At 46.9% G+C, this 21,913-nt stretch overlaps 1 non-coding gene across 1 annotated transcript; it reads right to left on the bottom strand.

Moving 5' to 3' along the window:
• Positions 1-2,402: 2,402 nt before the first annotated feature.
• Positions 2,403-2,476, bottom strand: trnav-uac (transfer RNA valine (anticodon UAC)). The gene has a single exon. It is a non-coding gene; the product is annotated as a tRNA-Val (tRNA).
• Positions 2,477-21,913: the final 19,437 nt, after the last annotated feature.

Below are 21,913 nucleotides of genomic sequence, written 5' to 3'. Positions count from 1 at the left end.
ATAATTCCAGTGTCGAGAACCAAGGGTGTGGGAGCGATTCGGAACCGCTCATATAAGGTCAGAAGGGAAAGCTGACCCTCTGCAAACCACCCCTTACACTGCCGGCCACAACTCCTTCATAACCGATCTTATTCCTCTCACTACTTCTTGACCCATGGATTCCTCGTGAGGTTGTGGTGACCTGAAATTTCTAAAATCTTAATTTAAAACTAGAACTCTTAAACATTATTAAACTCATATCATGCTATTATATACATCTGCCATCTGTCTCCGACTGGACAAGTTAATCCCTGTTCTTCTCCTTCCCTTATTCAGCCTCTGGTTTGCCTGTGTGGCCGGCGGTAAGGCGGTCTGTACCGCAGGACCCAGAGTGTTCTGACTGGAGGTGTGCCTGAGTCCCACATTATCGGGGGAATGGCCCCTCTGGGGCAACAACACACTTCCCCTTTAGGTGTAGCTGCTGAGTTCATTTCATTAACTGAGGATTCTGCACAGCCGGGGGCTGTAGGCTGGGGACTCTCAGTTAGTGGCTGGTCCACCACGACCTCTCCCATAAGTCCCTCACCGCCGAAGGCTGCCGGCTGGGGATCCCTGTCCGTAGACTGATCCCTGATCTTGGGTATTCTCTAACGGATGGCCAACCTCCCGGGGCTGACCCACTGAAACTGGGGCACTGGTGACCACGGTGTCTCCGGGAAGCGAGCCGGGACAGCTTTGTCAGGAATCTGTTTGAACACCTCAAACAGATTCACTGACAGGCTGCTAACAACATGGGCAATGAACTCAGCACTTTAGCTCGAGTGTTCAGGACAGAACGCGCCCCTGAGCATGTATGAGGAAAAAGCTCCAGAAAATATTCTCGGCCAGGGAGCTTTCGCTTGTGAGGTGAACGTGTTCAGCGCGACACTGCGGAAACATCTCCACTTTCAGCACCAGGTCAGACAGAAATGTGAAGCGAGCAGGTGGACTGCAGAATCCCACTTTTAAGGATTTGGTCGTGGTGTCAAACAAAGAGTTTCACTAAATGATTAAAAATAAGAAATGTCAAAGTCGAACATGCATCTCCAGAAGAGACTGCGATTTGAACACAGCACTTTAAACCACTCCGCCACCCTGAGCATTCAATGCTAGATGTGGCCACCTGCAGATTGATTTTGGACTTTTGTGTCCTGACACATGAAATAAATGAGGGCAGCAGGCGTATTTCTCCCTGACACCGGGGAAACAGTGAGACAGATCTTGGAACAAGGGTCTGGTTATTGCCAAACAGCAAAGAAAATATTTTCTGGAAGAACAATGTTGAAAATAATTGCAACCCCAACATGATTAGAACACACAACCTTTCGATTTGGAGTCAGGCATGCTACCATTGCCTGACAAGGTCCACACATGAAGTTTGAGATGTTCGGCGATATGAAGGTTTCACAATACAAGGGACTTTAAAATCCCCGCCCATTCCCACCAGGTATCAGAAGCAGCGCTCACCTGCCAGTCACCGTATGTTTTTTTCTTAAACTTTTGTATTGTTTTCACGGGAAAGCATCATTAATTAACCCCTCACCTTCTTTTGCACAATGAAAGAAATGGTAACTGAGGGAGAGTCGATACTTCAATCATTTGTCCTGTGCTTTGGGGAGTGGGCAGGGAAGTGGACCTGAGTCCACGATTGCATCGGCCATGATCGTATTAAATGTCGGAGCAGGCTCGAGGGGCGTATGATCGACTACTGCTCCTATTTCTTATCTTCTTATGTTCTTATGCATGTTGACCCATTTTACTCACTGTATTTTAGGAGTCTGGTTCAAAATCTTCATTGCTGATGACACCAGGAATCTGGGGCAACTTTTGTCAAATTTAACAGCACCGGTTATTCCGACCGTGCACAGAAAATAGAATCAGCAGTGAAGATAAAATCCTACGGTGCTCATTTTCAGATTCAATGCAGCAGGATTTCAAATAAAGTAAAAGAATTTTACAGTGAAAAGGTTTAGAAGTGTTACTTGTATTTGTGTCTTTAATTAAACTTTGTGGCGTCTGACTCCCGTTCAAGCCTCTGCTGAATAAGAAAGGAGGGTTTGACGTTGACCAGACTGCACTGCCCCTGATATTTGTGAGCTCATCCTTTATATTCAGTGGTTTCTCGCCCTTTGATGGGCTGCAGTGTAGCGGATATCACGTTGGCCTCACACGCGAAAGGTCCCCGGTGGATCCGTTTTCTCTCACTGAATGTTATCTATTGATTGGTTAAATAAAGAGCAATTCAGGAATAAGGGAGCCCTTTTGCCAGGAGAATAAACAGCAAATAGAAACAGCAAATTCTGCAAATCTCAGCTAATCAGGCAGCATTTATTTGGAGACTCAACTCGCCTCCGATTGTTCCTATTTGGCAAGTTTAAACATAATGTTTCTGCCTGGGATCGAACCAGGGACCTTTTGCGTGTAAAGCAAACATGATAACCACTACACTACAGAATACACTGGTACAACAACTCCAACAGAGGGGAGCTGACCAGTGAGCTACCTCTGTGCTGATCGGGAATGTGTTGGCTCACCTGAAACAACTTCTCTCCCACACTGAAAGTTCTCAATCCTTCTCCTCCACTGCCCTTTACAGAAATGTCACGGATCACCCAGCCACCGTGTTCACTTCCACATCCTCACAGTGGGACCACAGAGGCTCCTACCGTCTCCCCGCGATCAGCGAACTCGCCCAATTTACAAAATTAAACCCGGAACACGTGCCCGGCAAAGGGCAGGAGAAGCCAGATAGTCTGTAAGCTCGGTCTATCACAGAAAGTATTGGTATTCATGGTGCTTACAGCAATTATTAATCGTCTCACAGACCTCAATTATTTTTATGCGATGAATTGATCGAGTATCGTTACCAGGTCAGTGCGGCGGATCTTAACCCCTCGACCACCAGGGAACAGTTATGATAGATGTTGATATATTTATATATATTTATATAAGAACCTGAATATCAACGGCTAGCTACCTTGACCTCATGGCGAACAGCAGTGCATCTAACTTTGAGTGAAGTAAATTGTTCCACAATGAAACCCATTTCATCTTTTGTTCCCTTTTAAACACTAGAAACTGAGACAGGGGGAATAAATCGAGAAATAAAAGCACAGGGATAGAGACAAGAGGAAGAGAGAAGGGGAAAGATACTGCCCCCACCCAGAACTAATGCAGAAACCCCTCTGCTGCGCTCGGGGTGGCCACACACAGCCTGGATACACTAACGGGAGAACACCAGCGGCAGGTCGGGGCCATAAAAGGAACGGCGAGCGGCCCTGGGAGCAGCTTGGAGGTCCCGGGAGACTGCTCCAGCGAGCAGCGCGAGCTGGTGCAGGAGGGCGGCGGCAGCAGCAAATTGTGATGTTATCAAGATCCAGGTCAGTGATTGGAGCGTGGGCAGATACAGCAGGAACGGCAAGAGACTGTGGAGGGATGTGATCGGGGCCCAGGGGTGGTATGAGTTCAGGGCCAGGGGCCCAGGGTTAGCACGGGCCAGCCCACACTGCGATTTGTGTGCACACTGGGTCCGTGCAGCAGAGCTGGTCTCCAGTCGTCTTGTTTAACCCTTGCCACTGGACCAAGACCTCGCTCTGTCAAGCCCGTGTGATGGCTGGGGTGCAACGGCCATCACACGTTAAAGAAATCCACGCACAGGCATCTTCCACCCTTCAACATACAGTTCAGGGCCTGGAATATTGAAACACCTGTGAACTCATCCTTTTTTGGCGAGGAAGCAAGTCATCCTCTCTTCGAGGGACTGCCTTTGATGATGATGAACTGGATTTGCTGCAGTCCGCGGGCAGCAGGTGATGAAAGCGGGTGTGAGAGGGTGAGTGACAGGTGGGCACTGCTTCTGATGCTGTCTGACCCACGCTGGGAGTGGCCGGGGATTTTAAAGCCCTTTCATTGCACCAATGCAGGCTAAATGAAACTGTGTTTCAGGAACCTTCATGTTTCCAAACATGGGCAAATTGCACTGTAGACCTCGTGGTGCAACGGTAGTGTGTTTGACTCCCGATCAGAAGGCTGTGTAATTAAATCATGTCGGGATCATTGTTCTTCAAAAGTTGCAAACTTCTTTGCTTATTTGCAATAACCTGACACTTGCTCCAATGTTTGTCTCACTGTTTCCCTGGTGTCAGGCACAGATATGCCAGATGCCCTCATTTACTTCACGCAACAAGACACAAAAGACACAAAAGTTCAAAATTTAAATGAACTGACAGTCTGGATGGCCGAGCCGTCGAAGGTGCTGCGTTCAGTTTGCAGTCTGCTCTTAAAGCGCGGTTTCAAATCCCTTTTCTTATTTTTAGTCATTGAGCAAAACTCATTTGCTTGGCACCATGACCAGCTCCTTAAAAGTGGGATTCAGCTGTTCACCTGCTCGCTGAACATTTCCGTCTGACCTGGTGCTGAAAGTGGAGATGTTTCCGCAGTGTAGCGGTTAACACGTTCGCCTCACACGCGAAAGCTCACCGGGTGGGAGTATTTTCTGGAACTTTCTCCTCATGCATGCTCAGGGCGAGATTGTTCTCCTGCGAAAGGCCATATGATCATAAACATGTAAGGATTAGGAGCTGGAGTAGGCCATTCGGCCCCTCGAGCCTGGTCAACCATTCAAGAAGATCCTGGCAGTTCTTCGACATCAAGTTTAAACATCTGGGGCGGAGCCAACAGGCGCCTGGCTGCAATCAGTGACAAAAACGTTAGCTTTAGCAGAAGCACAGCGAGCTCAGTTGATACAGCGTGAGATTTTTAATCTCAGGTTCTCGGGTTTGAACACCAAGTTTGTTGATTACTTTTTAACTACATTTTATGTTGCTTTCACGGGAATACATCGTTAATTAACCGATGATCTTCTTTTGCACAAATAAAGAAATTCTAACTGAAGGAGATTCCATAATTGGATAATTTACCTATGCTCTGCAAGTTAACTCTTAAACCATAAACCATTTTACACACTGCTTTCGGGTTCTGGTTCAAAATGTTCATTGCTGGTAACATCAACAGGAGACTGGGGAAACAGTGAGACTGACTTTAGAGCAAGGGTCTGGTTATTGTGAAACACCAAAGAAAATATACATTCTGGAAGAATAACATCGAAAGGAAATGTGACCCGACACCCAGAAAGAAGTGTTAAGACAGAAGATGAAATGCTGCATCCCTTTCTGCAAAAAATTCCTTTCACAAACATTTCTCTGACCGAAGCTGCACAAAACAAAAATGTTCGTTTCAAAGTCATTAAACTCCCGAATTTCCGCTTCACCAGAATCTCCTGAATCAGATGCCTCTAGTTTTGCCGACTCAATCCATGTCCCTTTGCAATGTTCTGCTTCCACCCACACTATGAAATGTGCCGCTAACTTATAGAATCATGGAATGGTTACAGCACGGAATGCCATTCGGCCCGTCGAGCCAGTGCCGACTCTCAGCGAGTCCCACTCCCCCGCCCTTTCCCCGCAGCCCTGCAATTGTTTTTCCTTCAGACACTTATCCAACTCCCGTTTGAAAGATAAGATTGAGTCTGCCTCCACCACCCTTTCAAGCCGTGCATTCCAGATCCTAACCACTTGCTGCTAAATAGTCATCTCCTGTTCCTATGTGTAAAGTCTGGGAAACACGAGATCAATTCCTGCCACACTCACAGACTTCCTAAATATAGCACCGTCTTTTTATTCTCATAAAACCAGCTCCTGAAGTGTAGGCCAGCTGTGTAGGTGAAAGCTCTGGTTATGTTCCTAACATCACTTCAATTGCAGTGTTTCCGTAGTGTAGTGTTTGTCTCATTTTCTTCACCCGCAAATGATCTTTGTTTCGAAACTGGACGGAAACATTTTGAAAACCCGTTTAATTAAATATTAGAAAAAATGGATTTATTCATATTAATGTTTCAATATTAACAAAACACAATGTCCCACAGCCTTGTTAAATTTTCTGATATCTATGTTCAGTTCTGTATACACTGAAACTCGACACTTGAACTGAATGCTCATTTCAGTATTGGAGTGGTAACCCACTGGATAACAGCACAGCTGGCAATGTTTGCGGAATATATTCGTGACACCAAAGCACACAATGACAACCTGGAACTGTGCGGCACAGTATCCTCGGGGAAAACAGTTGAAGTCCCTGAGAGGGCTTAAACCACCAACCTTTTGGTTAACAACCGAACACGCTAACCCATTGCGCCACAGAGACTGACGCAAGTGTATACTGCAAGACATCCCAAACCAGGGCGTCCGTCAGTTAAAGCTTCAGATTGCTCCGACCAGTTGGAACTTGTCCACTCTCAGTTGCACTTTTCCCAAATAAAGGGTGGGTCATTCATTGTGGATGCGTGGAAGCAGTCTGGTCCCGCACACTGCAGACACTTCCAAGTCACCGCCAACCAGCTCTCCCACAACCGGTGTGATCTGCCTCCCATCCTTCCGGTGCCTTGTCTGTGACAAAGTATTCTGATTGTCCCGAAGCCTTATTAGGTTTTAATTCCTTTTCAGCTCCTGACTGCGGATATTCCTGTGATTAAACGGGAACTGAATGCTTGTGGGACAGTTGGATTCACCATTTCTTTGCTTGGTAAAATTTCAAAGATTGAAAGCGACGCACATCAACCCCAAACCTCGTCACCGACTCGCTAACCGCTACACGCTGCTCCCGTGAGATGGAAGCCCAGTTGCTGTTTCAAGCTTGAATGCAGGTACAAGCAGAACTCATTCAAAGAAAGTCCAAGTCCCTGAGGCACCTGATTATTTGCACCAAACTCCTTTGTAAAGAGTTGAGGTTCGTGTGGGGTGATTTGGGCACATCTTTCCCCACACTACAACACTTCAAACATAACTCAACGGCTGTAAAGCGCTTTGGGGCGTCATGAGTTCCTGAAAGGCACTGCAGAAATGCAAGTCTTCCTTTGCAAAATTTCTATGAAATTTCAAAACTCGCCGGCAAAATAATGGACTCGTCCAGGATTGGAACCCAGGACTTCTCACAAATTTCATTTAACTTCGACTCATCTAAAGTCACATCTTTAGATCAATGAACCAACTGCTTGACAATCATAATGGTAATGTATAGCCATTATAAAAGCAAGTTTTTGTGTGTGGCTGCTCTTGATTAGAGAAGCACGTGAGACCGAATCAGTGACTTTGCTTTTTCGACCTGTCTTCTGAAGCGCCGCACGATCCCACTCCGACAGTCAATGAGCTGTTGGGACGTTAGTGTATCCAGGCTGTGGGTGGCCTCCCCGAGCGCAGCAGAGGGGTTTCTGCATTAGTTCTGGGTGGGGACAGTATTTCCCCTTCTCTCTTCCTCTTGTCTGTATCCCTGTGCTTTTATTTCTCTATTTATTCCCCCTGTCTCAGTTTCTAGTGTTTAAAAGGGAATAAAAGATGAAATGGGTGTCACTGTGGAACAATTTCTCCCGCTCAAATTTAGATTCACGACCTTTGTGCCATGAGGTCTAGACAGCTTGCCGTTGACATACAGGTTCATATATAAATATATATTTTTATATTGATACAAATTATCGAAGCTGTTCCCTGGTTGAGTGGTTCAGATCCCGAGCATTAACCCTTTCCATTCTCAATCAGTTCATTGCAGAAACATAATTGAGATGTGTGAGAGGATTAATGATTGCTGTAATCGCCGTTAATAACCCCACTACTATCTGTTACAGAATGAGCTTACACACTGTCCCGCTTCTCCTGCCCTTTGCTGGACACATGTCCCGGGTTTAATTTTCCAAACTGGGCGAGTTCGCTGATCGCTGGGAGATGGTAGGAGCCTCTGTGGCCCCACTGTGAGGATGTGGAAGTGAACACGTGATATTTCTGTAAAGGGCAGCAGAGGAGAAGGATTGAGAACTTTCAGTGTGGGACAGAAGTTGTTTCAGGTGAGCCAACACATTCCTGAGCCTCCTCTCTTCTTAGGTAATCCCGGAGTCGAGGATGACTTGCTTCCACATTAAAAATCAGTGGTGATCAGCACAGAGGGAGCTCACTGGTCAGCTCCCATCTGTTGAGGTCACTGTGCTAGAGGTTTCCCTAGTGTCGCGGTTATCACGTTTGCTTCACACGTGAAATGTCACCGGTTTGATCCTTGACAGGAACATTATGTTGAAATTTCCTTTAGGGGAACAATCGGAGGCGAGTCTCGTCTCCTGGCAAATGCTAACTGACCTGCTGAGATTTCCAGCATTTGCTGTTTTTATATGCTATTTATTCTCCTTGCAAAAGGGCTCCCTTATTCCTTAATTGCTCTTTTTTTCACCAATAAATAGATAACTTTTCGCGAGAGAAAATGGATCCACCGGGGAACTTTGGCGTGTCGGAATAACCGGTGCTGTTAAATTTGACAAAAGTTGCACCAGATTCCAGGTGTCGCCAGCGATGAGGATTTTGAACCAGACTCCTAAAACACAGTGTGTAAAATGGGATATGGTTGAACAGTTAACATGCAAAGCACAGAAAAATGATTGAAGTATCGACTGTCCCTCAGTCAGCATTTCTTTCATTGTACAAAAGAAGATGACGGGTTAATTAATGATGCTTTCCCGTGAAAACAACACAAAATTTAAACAAAAAACATACGGTGACTGGCAGTTGAGCGCTTCTTCTGATACCTGGTGGGAATGGGCAGGGATTTTAAAGCCCCTTGTATTGCAGAATCTTCACATAGAGGTATATCTCAAGCTCTTTGTGGTGCAACAGTAGTGCGTCTGAATCCAGATCAGAAGGTTGTGTGTTCAAATCACGTCGAGGTCCCTGCTCTTTTGGGTAATCCCGGAATTAATATTTTATTTGCTGTTTGGCAATAACCAGACCCTTGCTCCAAGGTCTGTCTCACTGTTTCCCCGATGTCAGTCAGAGAAACACCTGTTGACCTCATTTATTTCTTGTGACAAGACACAAAAGTTCAAAATCAACCTGCAGGTGGCCATACACAGCACTGGATAGTCAGGACAGCCGAGCGGTCTAAGCTGTTGTGTTCAGTATGCTCTGAAAGTGTGGGTTTGAATCCCACTTCTAGCACCTTTTATTTTTAGTCATGAAGCAAAACTCATTTGCTTGGCACAACGATCAGCTCCTAAAAAGTGGGATCCTGCAGTTCACCTGCTCGCTCAGCATCTCCGTCTGACCTGGTGCTGAAGGTGGAGATGTTTCCGCAGTGTGGCCGTTCATACGTTCACCTTACTGTCATGTATCTCACACTACTCTGCAGTTCTAAGTCGTTTTGAACATCTCTTTCAGCCAGGTGTGGGTACCTTCAAAGGGGCTAAAGTTAAAATCTACATCACACAGGATGCCAGACCGGACCATCACAAGGCTAGAGCTGTGCCTTATGTGATGAGGGAAAAGATTGAACACGAATTGGACCGGCTTCTGTGGGAAGGCATTATCTCATCCGTGGAATTTAGCGACTGGTCAAGTCCCATCATCCCCGTCATGAAGCCTGATGGATCCGTACAAATCTGTGGGGATTACAAGTCTACCATAAACAGAGTCTCCCGACAGGACCAATACCCGCTGCCCAGAGCAGAGGACCTATTTGCCACGTTGGCTGGAGGAAAATTTTCTCGAAACTAGATCTTACATCTGCGTATATGACGCAAGAACTGACCGAAGAGTCTCAGCTACTCACCACCATCAACACACATCGAGGCCTTTTTATGTACAATCGATGCCCATTCGGCATCAGGTCGGCAGCTGCTATATTCCAGCGCAACATGGAGAGTCTGCTCAAGTCCATCCTGGGGACGGTTGTGTTTCAAGATGACATACACATCACGGGCAGGGACACCGACTCCCATCTCCGCAATTTGCAGGAAGTACGAAGTCGATTGGATCGAGTAGGCCTAAGAGTTAAGAAATCCAAGTGTCTGTTTCTCGCGCCTGAGGTTGAATTTTTGGGCAGAAGGATTGCCGCTGATGGAATCCGCCCAACAGAATCAAAAACCGAAGCAATTCGTCTGGCACCCAGGCCCTGGAATATCTCAGAACTGCCCGCCTTTCTCGGGCTATTCAATTACTTTGGGAACTTTATGCAGAACTTGAGCATGCTGCTGGAGCCTCTCCACGTGCTACTTAGAAAGGGGTGCGATTGGTTTTGGGGGGACGCCCAAGAACGCACCTTCAATAAAGAACTCAATCTTCTATGTTCCAACAGTGTTTTAGCCTTTTTTGACCCAGGTAAAAAGTTAGTTCTTACATGTGATGCGTCAGCGTACGGGGTCGGGTGCATTTTACAGCACGTCAATGATGCGGGTAAATTACAACCCAATGCTATTGCCTCCAGGTCACTTTCGCGGGCGGCGTGCGGGTACGGTATGGTTGAGAAGGAGGCGCTCGCGTGCGTGTACGGTGTCAAAAAGATGCACCAATACCTTTTCGTGGCCAAGTTCGGGTTAGAAACCAATCACAAACCCCTCACGTCCCCGCTATCTGAGTGCAAGGCAATAAACGCCAAAGCCTCGGCGCGCATTCAGCGGTGGGCACTCATGCTGGTGTCTTACGACTACACAATAAGGCACAGACCAGGCACAAACAACTGTGCCGACGCGCTTAGCAGGCTACCCCTGGCGACCACGGAAGGTTCGGACGAAAAGGACTTTGAGATGGTAATGGTAATCAATGCCTTTGAATCCACAGGTTCGCCCATGATGTCTCACCGAATCAGAGCCTGGACGACCAGCGACCCCACGTTATCCTTAGTCAAAAGATGCGTTTTAACTGGTGACTGGGCAGAGACCCGCGATGCCTGCTCCGAGGCGATCAAACCTTTCCATAGGCACATGCATGAAATATCACTACAGGAAGACTGCCTGATGTGGGGCAGCCGAGTAGTTATGCCCTTGCGAGGCTGAGAGGCGTTTGTCCGAGAGCTCCACCGCGAGCACCCGGGGATCGTCCTAATGAAGGCCATAGCCAGATCCCACGTCTGGTGGCCTGGCATTGACGCGGACTTGGAGCTCTGTATCCGTCGGTGCACCATTTTTGCCCAACTCAGTAATGCCCCCAGGGAGGCCCCCCTAAGCCCCTGGCCCTGGCCCACAAAAACCGTGGTCGCGGGTGCATGTCGACTATGCGGGCCGTTCATGGGCAAAATGTTCCTCGTAGCCGTTGATGCATTTTCAAAATGGATCGAGTTCACCATTTTAAACTCGAGCACCACCTCCACCATTGTGGAGAGCCTGAGAACCATGTTTGCAATGCACGGAATTCCTGACATATTGGTCAGTGATAATGGTCCGTGCTTCACTAGCGCAGAATTTCAAGATTTTATAGTTGACCACGGCATAAATCACGTAAAGACGGCACCGTTCAAGCTGGCCTCCAGTGGCCAGGCGGAGCAAGCAGTTCAGATCATTTGAACAAGGAATGCTCAGAATCCAAGGTCCCATGCTGCAGAGCCGCCTGTCGTGACTGCTGCTGGCATACAGATCTCGTCCACATTCGTTGACTGGGGTTTCCCCCGCGCAACTATTGATGAAATGAACCTTAAAGACCAGGCTCTCGTTAATCCTCCCAGACATGCATGAAATTGTTGAGGTTAAGCGCCGGAAGCTAACTGAGTACCATGACCTAAATTTGAGGGGGAGGTGGAATGAGATAGGGGACAAAGTGCTTGTGCTAAACTATGGCAGCGGTCCCAAATGACGTGCAGGGACAGTAACAGGCAAGGAAGGAAACAGGCTACGGGTTGTACAAATGGACAATCGCCAAACCTGTCGGAGGCATGTAGACCAACAATACTGCAGGACGAGAGGCAGACTACAGTATGGAACTCACACCACACCAGGTGGACAGACAGAGGGAACAACCTGAGGAAAGGGCAGTCTCAACAGACAGCCCAGGCGAGATACCAGCAATCACACTGAAAGAAAAACAGGCACCAAGGCAAACAACTGAACCACAACTAAGACGCTCCACGCGAGAGCGTAGACCACCTGAGAGTCTGAATCTATAAAGACAATAAGACCTTGGGGGAGTTTGATGTCATGTATCTCACACTACTGTATATAACTGTATCTTACCATGCTATACATGACTGTAACTAGATATGACCTGTAACCACAAGCATACGTTACCACCAGGGGTGCACTTGCAGGAGACACTGCATACCTGTTCCACACAGGTATATAAAGGCAGGTCTCAGGCAAGTGTGGCATTTGAGAGCTGTGAAATAAAGGTGCAGGTCCAGAGTGACCTTGACTTCAGCATGTGCCTTGTCTGAGTCTGTACTGCAGGGTCAGGACTTTACACTTACAAGCGAAAGCTCACCGGGTGGTAATATATTCTGGAGCTTTCTCTTCATGCATGCTCAGGGGCGAGTTTGTTCTCCTGTGAAAGGTTATAAGATCATAAACATGTAAGGATTCGGAGCCGGAGTAGGCCTTTCGGCCCCTCGAGCCTGGTCCACCATTCAAGAGGATCCTGGCAGTTCCTCGACAGCAAGTTTAAACATCTGGGGCGGAGCCAACAGGCGCCTGGCTGCAATCAGCGACAAAAAGATGCATTTGGCAGAAGCCCGGCGAGGTCAATCGGTCGATCATGAGAATCTTAATCTTGGATTCAGGGGTGCGAGCCCCACGTTAATTGTTAAAACATGTCCCATTTTGCACACTGTGCTTTAGGGATCTGATTCAAAATGTTCATTGCTTGTAACATCAACAGGAGACTGGGGAAACAGTGCGACTGACTTTAGAGCAAGGGTCTGGTTATTGTGAAACAGCAAATGAAATATCAATTCTGGAAGAATGACATCGAAAAGAAATGTGACCCCGACACACAGTAAGAAGTGTTAAGGCAGAAGATTAAATGCTGCATTTCTCTGTGCAAAAAATTCCTTTCACAACCATTTCTCTGACCGTAACTGCACAAAACAAAAATGTTCCTTTCAAATTCATTAAACTCCCGAATTTCCACACCTCCCGAATCTCTGAATCAGATGCATCTTGTTTTGCCGACTCAATCCATTTCCCTTTGCAATGTTCTGCTTCCACCCACACTATGAAATGTGCCACTAACTTATAGAATCATGGAATGGTTACAGCACGGAAGGCCATTCGGTCCGTCGAGCCCGTGCCGACTCTCAGCGAGTCCCACGCCCCCGCCCTTTCCCCTGAGGCCTGCAATTGTTTTTCCTTCAGACACTTATCCAACTCCTGTTTGAAAGATAAGATTGAGTCTGCCTCCAGTACATTCCAGATCCTAACCACTCGCTGCTAAATAGCCAGCTCCTGTTCCTATGTGTAAAGTCTGAGAAACACTGGATCAATTCCTACCACACTCACAGCCTTCCTAAATATAGCACCGTCTTTCTATTCTCGTAAAACCAGCTCCTGAAGTATAGTCCAGCTGTGTAGGTTAAAGCTCTGGTTATGTTACTAACATTACTTCAAATGCAGTGTTTCCGTAGTGTAGTGGTTGTCACATTTGCCTCACACGCGAAAAGTTCCTGGTTCAAAATTGGGTGGAAACATTTTGAAAACTTGCTCAATTAAATATTGGAAAAAATGGATTTATTCATATTCGTGGTTCAATATTAACAAAACACAATGTCCCACAACCTTGTAAAATTTTCTGATATCATTGTACAGTTCTGTATACACTTGAACTGAATGCTCATAAAAGTATTGGAGTGGGAACTCACTGGATAACAGCACAGCTGGTAATGTTTGCGGAATATGTTTGTGCAGTCAAAACGCACAATGACAAACTGGAACCGCACGGCACCGAATCCTCGGGGAAAACACAGTTAAAAACTTTGCCTTTGGGTGGGCTCGAACTACCAACTTTTAGGTTAATAGCCCAACGCGCTAAACCATTGCGTCACAGAGACTGACGCAAGTGCACACTGCACGACATCCAAAACCAGAGTGTCAGTCAGTTAAAACTTCAGATTGCTCCGACCGGGATGGAACTTGTCCACTCTCAGTTGTACTTTTCCCAAAGAAAGGGTGGACATTCAGTGTGGATGTATGGAAGCAGTCTGGTCCCTCACACTGCAGACACTTCCGACACTTCCATGTCACCGCCAACCAGCTCTCCCACAACCGGTGTGATCTACCTTCCAGCCTTCCGGTGCCTTGTCTGTGACGAAGTATTCTGATTGTCCCGAAGACGGTATCAGGTTTTAATTCCTTTTCTGCTCCCAACTGCAGATATTCCTGTGAATAAACGCGAACAAAGTGCTTACAGGGTCAGTTCGATTGACCGTTTCTTTGCTTGGTGAAATTTCAAAGATTGAAAGCGACGCACATCAACCCCAGAAAATGCTGGAAACACTCAGCAGGTCGGGCAGTATCTGTGGAGGTGGGGAAGTGGGAATAATCGATTGGTTTGTTTGCGGCTTTGATCTGCTGCTGGGAAGTGAGGCAGCGCTGCAGGATGCTTTTTTTCGAGGTGTAAGCAGAGGTTTCCGTCGTGTAACGGTTATCACGTTCGCCACACATGTGAAATATCCTCGGTTTGAGCACGGACAGAAACATTATTTTGGAGAATATTTTTCTGTGGAATACATTTTTTAAAAGTAGCACCAGGTTCCTTGTATCATGAGCGATGGGCATTTTAACTCACTCTCCTAAAATACAGTGTGTGTAAAATCAGATAGGGGATAAAACTTCATCAATGATTAAAGTTCCTTAACTCATTAAAGTTCAGTTCTTGAAGTTTCCATCAATTCATTTCATAAACATAATTGAAGTGTGTGAGAGAATTAATAATGGGCTTTAATCGTTAAGGACACCATTACTTTATGTTATAGACCCAGGTTACACACTCTCTTGCTTCTGAAAGAGTTGAAGTCCATGTGGGGGTGATTTGGGCACATCTTTCCCCACATTACAAGTGTGTCAGGAAACCAACCATCCCAAGCCCTTTCATTAACCACAGGGGTTCCCGCAATTGTCTGGTCTCAAAGCGGTTTTAGTCCTTGTCAATATCTCTTGTCCATTTCCCGATGTTTCCCGATTCTGTCGTTCTCCCTGGCTCTCTTCAATCTGTGTGTGGCCACCTACAGATTGGATTTCAATGAATACCTGTGTTTGTGTTTTCAATAACAACAGAAAATGTTTCTTATATATTTCTTATGTTCTCTCCAAATCCTCGATATCCTTCCTAAATTGTGGTGCCCAGAACTGTAAACAGGATCCAACTGAGGCCTAAGCAGGGATTTATAAAGCTTTGGTGTAAGTTCCTCACCGCTGTAATCTATTTCACGTTATAAAGCCAAGGGCCCTGTATTCATTTTTAATAACCTTATCAACTTGTCTACCCACCTTCAAATATTGCTGTGTGTAAATCTCTCGGTCACTCTCTTTCTGCATCCGCTTTAAAACAACACCATTTAGTTGAAGTTTCCACAGATCACCACCGTGTGTTTCCCAGACCTTACACAGATGGACATAGGAACAGGAGGAGGACATTTAGCACCTCGAGCCTGTTCCACTATTCAGTGAGATCATGGCTGATCTGATCTTGGCCTCAGCTCCACTTCCCTATCATCTCCGCCTAACCCTTGACTCCCATATCGTTCAAAAATATGTCTACCTCCACATTAAATATATTCAATGACCGAGCCTTCACAGCTCTCAGGGGTAGAAATACAAAGATTCACGCCCCTATGAGAGAAGAAATTCCTCCTCATCCTCATTTTAAATGGGCAACCCCTTATTCTGAAACTATGTCCCCTCGTTCTAGATTCCCCCACGAGGGGAAACATCCTCTCTGCATCTACCCTGTCTAGCCCCCTCAGAATCTTACACCTTTCAAAGATATCATCTCTCACTCTGCTAATAGCAACAGGTAGATCACAACCTGTTCAACCATTCTTCATAAGACAACCTTGTGAACCTTCTCTGAAATGCCCCCAATGTAAGTTTATCCCTCCTGAAATGAGGAGAGCAAAACTGCACGCAGTACTCCAGGTGTGGTCTCACCTGTGCTCTGTACAGTTAGAAACATAGAAAATAGGTGCAGGAGCAGGCCATTCAGCCCTTCTAGCCTGCACCGCCATTCAATGAGTTCATGGCTGAACATGAAACTTCAGTACCCCCTTCCTGCTTTCTCGCCATAACCCTTGATCCCCCGAGTAGTAAGGACTTCATCTATAGAAACATAGAAAATAGCAGGACTTCCGTACTTTTATATTCCATCTCCCTTGAAATAAAGGCCAACTTTCCATTTGCCTTCCTAATTACTTGCTGTAACTGCATGCTACCTTTTTGTGATCAGGAAGGCCAATGGTATCTTGGCCTTTATTGCAAAGGGGATGGAGTATAAAAGCAGGGAAGTCCTGCGACAGCTGTATAACGTATTGGTGAGGCCACACCTGGAATACTGCATGCAGTTTTGTTTTCCATATTTACGAAAGGCTATACTTGCTTTGGAGGCAGTTCAGAGAAGGTTCACTAGTTTGATTCTGGAGATGAGGGGGTTGATTTATGAGGAAAGGTTGAGTAGGTTGGGCCTCTACTCATTGGAATTCAGAAGAATGAGAGGTGATCTTATCGAAACGTGTAAGATTATGAGGGGGCTTGAGAAGGTGGATGCAGAGAGGATGTTTCCACTGATGGGGAGACTAGAACTAGAGGGCATGATCTTAGAATTAGGGGCCACCCATTTAAAACTGAGATGAGGAGAAATTTCTTCTCTCAGAGGGTTGAAAAACTGTGGAATTCCCTGCCTCAGTGAGCTGTGGAAGCTGGGACATTGAATAAATTTAAGAGAGAAATAGACAGCTTTTTAAATTATAAAGGGATAAGGGGTTATGGGGAGCGGGCAGTGAAGTGGAACTGAGTCCATGATCGCATAAGCCATGATCTTATTGAATGGCGGAGCAGGCTCGAGGGGCCGTATGGCCTACTCCTGCTCCTATTTCTTATGTTCTTCTGTAAAAGGACTCCCAGATCCCTCTGCTCCACAGCATTTTGTAATCTCTCCCCATTTAAGTAATTATTAGCTTTGTTTGTTTTACCGACCAAAGTGGATAACCTCATATTTCCCACATTATACTGCAGCTGCCAATTTTTTCCTCACTCACTGACCCTATCGATATCGCTTTGCAGATTGTTTTCGTCCTCCTCACAACTTGCTTTCCCACCATATCTTTGTATCAGGAGCAAATTTGTCTACATTACAAACATGCAGAGCCCAGAACAAATTATTTTGCACCCTGGCGATGTTTTCCCATTGCCTTTGAAGGCGTATATCGCAGATTACCCAGAATGAAACCGTACATTTAAGATTTATATTATGAGGGAAAATTGCACCTTATTTTATTAGTTCGAGGTGTTTCATTAATTGATTTGACATGCTGTATTTGTTTGAGGTGCTGTAGAAAAATGGAACCTTACTCATTGCTGACTCTAAGTTAGAACAAATGAGTGTTCGACAGTAAAATGAGCACTGCACTTTAATTGAGAATTACATATCCAGAGTTATAGTAGGCAGCCGCATACCGCAGTGAAGGAGAGCAAACCCGATAGACTCAGCTAACATTTGGAAAGTAATCACTGAATTAACACAGAAGAGTGCAAAACATTCATCAGAACAATATACAATCAATACAATGTGTCTGATTGTGTTTGAAGGAACACGGCCATTGGAGAGAGAGCATCATTTCCAATTACATTATATAATAAGTCTGATCAACATTTTCCAGTTTTGGGACGTTTAGCTTCAATTTCAGAATTTTGCATTTAAACATATTCTATGTCATGAGGGACTCAAATCAGCGGCCGTAATGTCTTTGTTCAAACAACTGAATCTAATTTCAACTCTGTTGCATCTTGATTGTCCCAGTGGGGAGCCCACAGGGTAGAATTGAAAGGCTCCGGAAATATTTCAGAGTTTAATTCGAAGAGATTGCCTCAAGCACGAAGAGGCAGCATCGCTTTACACAGAAAATGCCTGATACGTCCTTACTACACAGTATAAATACACACGAGGCCCATGCTTGAGAGAAGGTCAGTCTGTGACCTGTCCTTTATTCCTTCGCACTCAAGTGATGAAGGTGGGTGGAGCTTCCCCTTTTATACCTGAAGGTCCAGGTTAGGAGTGTCTCCCACCCAGTGGTCAGTGTTCTCACGGTGTACAACTTCGGTCAGTTTATACATGGGTTACAATGCTGGTTGAATACATGACATCACCATCCCCCCCAAAGTCTTATTGGGATCACAGGTTGAGTCTCTCTGGTGGTTTACGCTCCCTTGTAGAGCGCCTGAGTTGGGGCTCCGGTTGTTGGGCGCTGGCCTGAGTGTCTGCTGTTTGCAGTGCTCAGGCCTGTCCGGACTGCCCACAGTGACTGGGCTCTCCTCCCTTTGGTTCTGGTGTTCGGTCACCTGTGGTGGAGTGAACTCTATATCGTTCTCTTCCTCTGCTTCTTCTATGGGGTTGCTGAACCTCCTTTTTGTTTGATCCACATGTTTGCTGCATATTTGTCCATTGGTAAGTTTAACTACCAGAAACCTATTTTCCTCTTTGGCAACCATAGTGCCTGCGAGCCATTTGGGCCCTGCAGCGTAGTTGAGGACAAAAACAGGATCATTTACATCAATACATCGTGCCCTCGCATTCCTGTCATGGTAGTTATATTGTGACTGGCGCCTGCTCTCGACAATTTCTTTCATGGTGGGGTGTAGAAGGGATAATCGGGTTTTGAGCGTCCTTTTCATTAGTAGCTCCGCGGATGGAACCCCTGTGAGCGAGTGTGGTCGGGATCTATAGGCCAACAGGAGACGTGATAAGCGGGTTTGTAGGGAACCCCCTTGGAAACTGAGTATCCCCTGTTTGATTATCTGCACTGCTCGTTCTGCCTGGCTGTTTGAGGCCGGCTTGAACGGTGCCGTTCTAACATGGCTAATTCCATTGCCTGCCATGAAGTCCTGGAATTCAGTGCTTGTGAAGCACGGGCCATTGTCACTGACCAAGATGTCCGCTAGACTGTGGGCGGCGAACATTGCCCGTAGACTTTCTACCGTGGCAGAGGATGTGCTTGAATTTAAAATGTCACACTCGATCCATTTGGAGTAGGCGTCTACTACAACCAAAAACATTTTCCCCATGAAAGGACCTGCGTAGTCCACATGGATGCGTGACCAAGGCTTGGCGGGCCATGGCCAGGGGCTAAGGGGGGCTTCCCTGGGTGCATGGCCCAGCTGGGCACACGTGTTGCACCTGCGAACACAAAGTTCCAGATCTGCGTCTATCCCTGGCCACCAAACGTGTGACCTGGCAATTGCCTTCATCGTGACAATGCCCGGGTGCCCATTGAGGAGTTCTCTGATGAACACCTCTCTGCCCATCTGGGGCATGACTACGCGGTTTCCCCACATTAGGCAATCGGCCTGAATCGAGAGTTCAACCTTGCGCCTGTGAAATGGTTTAAATTTCTCAGGGCATGCCCTGCACGTGGCTGCCCAGTCCCCATTCAGGACACGTTTCTTGACGAGAGACAATAGCGGGTCTCTATTTGTCCAGACTTTAATCTGACGGGCTGTCACGGGTGAGCCTTCGCTTCCGAAAGCTCTAACAGCCATGACCATCTCAGCACCATGCTCGGTAGCCCCCTCAGTGGTGGCTAGTGGGAGCCTGCTGAGTGCATTGGCGCAGTTTTCGGTGCCCGGTCTGTGCCAATTGTGTAGTCATAGGCAGCTAATGTGAGTGCCCACCTCTGTATGCGGGCCGATGCGTTTGCATTTATGGCCTTGTTGTCGGCCAAAAGGGACGTTAGGGGTTTGTGATCTGTCTCCAGCTCAAATTTCCTGCCAAACAGGTACTGGTGCATTTGCTTTACCGAATATACACATGCGAGCGCCTCCTTTTCTACCATCCCGTAGCCCCTTTCTGCCTGGGACATACTCCTGGAGGCATAAGCTACCGGCTGTAACTGACCCTTGGCATTGACATGCTGCAACACACACCCGACACCATAGGACGACAGATCGCACGTTAACACAAGTTTCTTACATGGGTCATATAGCATTAACAGATTGTTGGAACATAACAAATTGCGTGCTCTATTAAAAGCCCTTTCCTGGCTGTCGCCCCAGACCTATTCATGACCTTTGCATAGGAGCACGTGTAGCGGCTTTAGCAGCGTGCTCAATTTGGGAAGAAAGTTGCAAAAATAGTTCAGGAGCCCCAGGAACGAATGCAGCTCCGTCGTGTTCCCGGGTCTGGGTGCTCTCTGGATCGCTTCCGTCTTGGATGCAGTTGGGCTGATCCCATCTGCTGCTACCCTCATCCCCAGGAATTCTACCTCTGGAGCTAGGAAGGCGCACTTCGCCTTTTTCAGTCGCAGACCTACCCGGTCCAGTCTGTGTAGCACCTCCTCCAGGTTGTATAGGTGTTCTTCAGTATCGTAACCCATAATGAGGATGTCGTCTTGAAAAACCACCGTCCCTGGAATCGACTTGAGGAGGCTTTCCATATTTCATTGGAAGATCGCGGCGACCGAGCGAATCCCGAACGGACATCTGTTGTACTCAAACAACCCCTTGTGTGTCGTGATGGTGATCAGCTTCTTCGACTCACTCGCCAGCTCCTGGGTCATGTAATCTGAGGTCAGGTCCAATTTTGAAAAAAGTTTGCCACCGGATAGCATCGCAAAGACGTCCTCCGCTCTCGGTAGTGGGTAGTGGTCTTGGAGTGACACCCGATTGATGGTGGCCTTGTCATCGCCACTTATCCTGACCGACCCATCCGCCTTGAGCACCGGCACAATCTGGCTCGCCCAGTCACTGAATTCGACTGGCGAGATGATGCCTTCCCTCAACAGGCGGTCCAATTCGCCTTCTATCTTTTTCCGCATCACGTACGGCACCGCTCTGGCCTTGTGGTATACTGATCTGGCGTCCGGGTTTATGTGAATCACTACCTTGGCCCCCATGAAAGTGCCAATGCCGTGTTGAAATAATGAGTCAAATTTTTCCAGGACCTGTGAGCATGATACTCGCTCCACAGAGGATATTGCATTGACATCGCCCCATTTCCATTTCATGACAGCAAACCAACTCCTCCCCAGTCGTGCGGGACCATCCCATGGGACAATCCAGAGTGGCAACCTGTTCTCCGAATCTTTGCTGGGTCACGACTACCGTGGCGCTGCCTTGCACCGGAATGATCTCCTTGGTGTAAATCCGTAGCTGTGCGTCAATCGGCGATAATTTTGGCCTCCTGGCCTTGAATGCCCACAACTTTTTGAACTGTTTGATACCCATCAGGGACTGGCTGGCACCCGTGTCTAACTCCATTGATACTGGGATGCCATTGAGGAGCACTTTCATCATTATTGGTGGCGTCCTGGTGTATGAACTGTATACCTGCTCCACATGAACTCGCTGAACTTCAGCTTCCAGCGATTTTCCCCAGTGTCCATTTCTGCAATTTCTGCAGGTATTTTGCTCATCTCTGCAAACTCCAGCTGAATGCATGCCTCCACGCCTCCAGCATGAGTTACGGTTTGAAACAAAAGGTCCCTTGCCAGTCGATCGTCCCTGACTGCCCCTGTTATTGTCCTTGGTGTTGATGGCCCCATTTTTGGCCGCATTGTCCCTTGCAATGGCGTGAATCGCTGTTCAGCTTGCCATTGTCTCTGTCGACCTCCCCCTCTGGGTTCGACTACATGTTGGGGCATGCCTGACTGCCCTTGTCTGCCTGGAGAACTGTGTGCTGCTTAAACAATGTTGAATCTCTGTCCCAACCACTCCTTAACACAATACCTATCGTCTGTTCTGCTAGTGGCCATGCTCGCGTGGTTTAAATCCCAGTTTCTTGTCGCCATTGATATGTCCTTACTTCACAGTATAAATGCACACAAGGCCTAAGCTTGAGAGAAGGTCAGTCTGTGACCTGTCCTTTATTCCATAGCACTCAAGTGATGAAAGTGGGTGGAG

Source organism: Pristiophorus japonicus, chromosome 28, assembly GCF_044704955.1.
Source record: "Pristiophorus japonicus isolate sPriJap1 chromosome 28, sPriJap1.hap1, whole genome shotgun sequence".
NCBI lineage: Eukaryota > Metazoa > Chordata > Chondrichthyes > Pristiophoridae > Pristiophorus > Pristiophorus japonicus.
The sequence above is the reverse complement of the archived record's forward strand: the minus strand, read 5'-3'. Positions and strand labels throughout refer to the sequence as shown.